The sequence below is a fragment of the Seriola lalandi genome, unplaced genomic scaffold, assembly GCF_002814215.2.
Source record: "Seriola lalandi dorsalis isolate HSWRI2012SDOR001 ecotype SW California unplaced genomic scaffold, Sedor1 jcf7180002054312, whole genome shotgun sequence".
Taxonomy (NCBI): Eukaryota; Metazoa; Chordata; class Actinopteri; order Carangiformes; family Carangidae; genus Seriola; species Seriola lalandi.
The window spans coordinates 387,723-392,923 of NW_019524865.1; the positions used below are offsets into that span (position 1 = coordinate 387,723).

A 5,201-nucleotide genomic window follows, 5' to 3' on the forward strand; every position below is an offset into this window, starting at 1 on the left:
GGGGGGGGGGGCAGAGCTGAGGAGCGTACACGCTTCAAACCGGGACAGAGGAAAGGTCGGGCTGTTACTGAGACAGGCACCCTCCCTGGACTGTGTGATCCTCTGTGTGGCCGAAGCTGCCAAAATATCCCTGAGAAACTTGTGGCACGAGGATGACACCGCTACCAATCTTCTTGCCGCACACTGCAAAGTTGATCAAAGAGTGTGTTTGCCAAACTGCTGCAGCATTCCTTTAGGTTTGTGCAATTGCACTGTTCCTTGTGCTTTTTCGACTGCAGCTGAAAACCCAGTGTGAGGACTGCATTCATCCAAGTAAAGGTCCAGTCATTTGTGAGAGCCAGTGGGCCAGGGCTCGGCCTGCTTGTGACTATTTGCTTTTCCAGCTGTTTCCTAGACTCACCCTGTGAGTGGGAGAGAAAGTGGTGTGTATGTGCTGGGTGTGTGTGTGTGTGTGTGTGTGTGTGTGTGTGTGTGTGTGTGTGTGTGTGTGTTTGTTAGGAGGTGGGGGCGCTGAAGTGAGATGGAGAGATCTTGAGTCCCTAGGAAGGAAGATAGTGAGGAAGAGAGAGCTACAGAGTAAGTGTGTGTGTCTGTATTTGTACACTTTAAGTGAGAGTGTCTCCTGTTCCTGTTTTGCTGTGGTGTGTATGCTCAGTGGAAACACCCGCAGACAACCCAAGCAGTATATGCTCACTCTCTCTCTCTCTCACTCTGTCTCTCTCACTCTCTGTCCCTCTCTCTCATACATACACACAAACACAGCAGCGGATGAAATCCCTGTGTGCGCATGCCCCTACTCAAACACGCCCATATGCCTGGCTGCCCCTCATATAGACTGATCCGCCTCTCAGACACAAAGCCACAAGGGATGGCCTAGATTCCAGCACATGCACACACAGGCTGGCTGCAGGGAAAAATATTATGCACACTTACACATGTGAATGTGAAATGTATAGATCGTATACGTACACACACAGTTGCAGTTCATTTATTTCATATAATAAGTCTATAATTATGAAAGAGTCCAAACTGATTCAGTCTCAGTTTTTAAAGTTTTGCATTTGATGTTCATTAACACTGGAGCTATTATACTGAAATCAGAGGAAAAAAATGTGGGCAGTGTGGCAGGCAGGTGTGAGCTGTACAGAACCACACTGTTTTAAAAGGGATTTATGCATTTATTGGAGGTTTCCTGAAGCTATAATGGCTCTTGGTCAAACCACTTGTAAAATAGCATTTTAAGATAACAACATATCTGCACATAACCATTTAGTTTTGAAATTTACATTTAGGCACTTAGCAGCAAGCTGAAAAGATTACCATCATAATTATCACGGCAGATCATTTAGTTAACATCAGAATCAAAGAGAAAAGTTTGTTCCACTCAGAATCTTACACAAACTTCCCACAATCTGAGCCATGCAGATCATTTTAGTTGTATCTATGGAGGCAGCGTTACCTGCCTCCATAGATTTCTAACTTCACAATACAGTTGAGATAAATTCAATAGATTTGTTTGTGAATGAGAAAAAATATGTTTGATATGATTTGGATAAACAGACCCTCAAACAATCTACAACCTTTCAGTATCATGTGTATAATGTACTGAGCATAGGAGGCTATAATAAGGTATAGCATAGTGTAGTATAGCACAATCAGTATAATGTTAGGAGAATCTAGTATACTATACTATACTGTAATATACTATGCTATAACATAGCATAGCATAGTATAGCCTTGTATAGAATAGTATAATATAATATAGTGTAGTGTAGTATAGTATAGTGTATAGTATATAGTAGCCTATAGCATAACATAGTTATAGAATAGAATAATATAGTATAGTATGGTATATTATAGTATAGTACAGTATAGTATAGTATAGGTATAGTATGGTGTAGCAGTATAATACAATATAGTATAATATAGTGTAGTATATTATTGTGAAATAAAATATAGTATAATATAGTACAGTATATTGTAGTGTAGCATAGTATAATACAGTATAGTATAGTGTATTTGTAGTGTATTGTAGTACAGTATAGTGTACTGTAGTGTATTGTAGTATAGTATAGTACAGTATAGTATAGCGTATTGTAGTGTAGTATAGTATAATACAGTATAGTATAGTGTATTTGTAGTGTATTGTAGTACAGTATAGTGTACTGTAGTGTATTGTAGTATAGTATAGTACAGTATAGTATAATGTATTGTAGTATAGTATAGTATAATATAGTACAGTATAGTGTATTGTAGTGTAGTATAGTATAGTACTACACAGATATTTGAAGAAAGTTGGATTACAACAACATTCGAGCTGTTAGCCAGAGAAGATGTTCCATGCAGCCAGCTGTGATAATCGTGTTGATGTAACTGTAACAACATCAAACTCCATCTGTGATGGATACGTCACCGCTGCTTTACAACGGCCTCCATCCACTCACAGATGTCAGCAAAAACATATTCTTAGACATGCAACAGTATGAGTTGTGAACTCGTTTGCACTGGCTTTAGAAAGTCAAGAGCTGGACTTAACATGATGACATAGTTCTTTTTAACATGTAATAACAGCATGCCACATATCTCATGATGAATAAGAAGGATGTTTTTTTTAAGCCTCCTTTCACACAGCACAAAAAGCAAGCTTTAAAAAAAAAACCCTAATCCTTTCACAGAGAACTCAAAGCCACCAATAAGCAGGTTTCATGTTGCCTTTTTTCCATCTGTCAAAAAGGGGCTAATGTTGTCCGTCTCATTTTTGCCTGAAATGTGCAGCAAGTTACGTTTTACTCACGGGAAAGTCGCCCGCATGGACCTTCTTGTACTGAAAGGTTGAATCCTCGCTACAGGCAAATAGCCTAAAGTCCAGTTGGTGTGCCCATGATAAAAAAAGACACCCAAATCCAGCTCCTCCAGGGCCGTCGCTCAGCACCGACCCATCAATGGAAATGACAAGAGATGGTTTTAAGACGAGAATCACAACTAATTAAAGATTGAGTAATGTGGTGATTGAAGTGCAATAATAAAACCTCCCAGGGGTGACACAGTATAGCACCACAGGGCCCGATCACTCCCCCTGAATTAAGTAGACAAATTACCCCTGTGTGTTTATATGTACTGTATATATATATATATATATATATATATATATATATATATATATATATACATATACACTATAGAGACAGACCAGTTGTTTGGTGGCTCAGTGAAATTGTTTTTCACTAACCTCTTATGTTCTTGGTATGTGTATGCTATCAGTTACCATCAGTTTCCAGGACAGAGGGAGCGAAGAGGATGCTGGAACTTTCATATATTATGTATAGGTAAATCATAAATAATTCATAATTAGAAATAACTTTAACGTTCAAAATACAGCAGTGTTAAAACACAAATTTTCAATTATAAATATAGCAAAAAATAAAGAAAATAGAAAAAATACTACTCTCCCTTTATTTCTCCAGTCTCTATAAATGCAGATAAACAAATGCACTGAACACCAAAAGCTCCGCAATATTGTTATTATCTTTTTTTACGCTTAATGATGTAATTTAATTTATTTTATGAACTGTTATTTTTGGACAAATTGTTTACTACCTATCAGGCTGCGTGCTACGTCACGACACACCCCTATATGGTAGGGAGACAGCTGGAGACTCAGCCGGAGACTGATATGCTTCTCGACCAATGGGCGCAGACTCTATCCCGGAGTGGAGAGCTGTGATTGGACGGCGGGGGTAATATATATATGTATAGATATGCCCGACTGCTAAACCGTGGGGGCGGGATTATGGAGAAGTGCGGTCCATCTATGTTGATACAGATCTAAAAAACTGGACTAACAGAGAGTCGCTTACGTTGCTCTTCGCATGGATTAATGTAAGTTTTTCCCCCACACTTTCCTGTACCTGTAGTGAGTGTCGCTTGTAGTGAAAGGTGTTGTAACACTGTACCAGCAGTGTGGGTTTTTTTTTTTTTTTTTTTTTTTTTTTTTTTTTGACATACCACTGACTCAAACAATGTACCCAGTCAGCCCAGGCGTAATGTCATTGTAGAGAGGCCATTTCACAGCAGCTCCGCTACTGTAAGATAATAATATCCACGGTGTGTGTGTGTGTGCGTGTGCGTGTGTATGTGAGAGAAGGAGGGAGGGAAAAAAAAAAAAAAATTTAAAGGACATTTTCGTTTTGTAACTGCTGGCGGTTTTTTGTTAGCCAGTGTCCGAGCCTCCCGTTAACGTTCAGACCGCTCATGTGCGGAGAGGGAGAGGGTAGAGAGGTGGTGGTGGTGGTGGTGGTGGTGGTGGAGGGGGGGACGGCGAAACTCCTTTTAAAAAATGTGGCAATTGAATATGGCCGTGCGTGCTGGCACAGGAACAAAAAGCTAGTGAAATGACTTGAGACGTATCGTAAATTGTGAGGATCCACTCTTCAAATCGGCAGAGATCACACCCGCTATTACACGTTAACTTTAACGTTACGTTTCTGCCTTTTTTCCCCCTCTCCCTCTCCCTCTCCCTCTCTCCTCCTCTATCCACCACCACCACGTTTTCCATAACAATATATGGAGCGGAGGAGGGTTGTGTGTTGGGGAGTCATTAAACTTGAAACTTGCGTTGCATGTTGTGTATGTGTGTGTGCGTGTGTTTGTGTGTGTGTGTGTGTGTGTGTGTGTGCGTGTAACTTTTGTGTGCCGATCGTCCCAGGAGACTTTAAACGGTTTCGTGGACGGTCTGGAGTCGTGTTCTCGGAGGTGTTTACGTCCGCTCGAGCATGGCAACGACTGAATCGCCAGATTTAATGAATGACGTTTGGCGTGACAGTGTTCGTCCGTGGAAGAAATAACGGGACGTCGGGGCTGTGTGGCGTTACCCAATCCCCCCCCCCCCACCACCACCACCCCCCCGGATTGACCGTTACATCGCCCTGCCTAATTCACTCCTCCTTTTCTTCTCTGTTGACAGTTTTTTGTTTTATACCCGAGGAAAAAGTTTTTCAGCGTGGGGGGAAATTGTTAAAAACCCGCCTTCAACTCCACTGGCTCGGAAAATTTGGCGACCTGGCTCCAACATTTGGGCCCCCCCCTCCTCCTCCTCCTCCACTCCCTCCCTCCCCACTCAGCTACTGCAACAAAGTGAAGGTTGATATGCCACAGCAGGTAAGAGAGATTTCACTCGTTTGGGGTATTTTTTTTTTTTTTTT

At 41.2% G+C, this 5,201-nt stretch overlaps 1 protein-coding gene across 2 annotated transcripts in view; it reads left to right on the forward strand.

The window, feature by feature from the left end:
- Nucleotides 1–3,782: 3,782 nt before the first annotated feature.
- The window catches only part of LOC111655257 (vitamin D3 receptor A), a 65,334-nt gene continuing 63,915 nt past the window's right edge, over nucleotides 3,783–5,201 (forward strand). Inside the window, exons 1-2 of one of the 2 annotated variants that reach the window (XM_023406586.2) lie at nucleotides 3,783–3,879; nucleotides 4,964–5,157. The gene's annotated coding sequence lies outside the window, so the exon portion shown is untranslated. The remainder of the gene's footprint in view (nucleotides 3,880–4,963; nucleotides 5,158–5,201) is intronic. The other variant, XM_087174080.1, reaches the window with a different exon arrangement.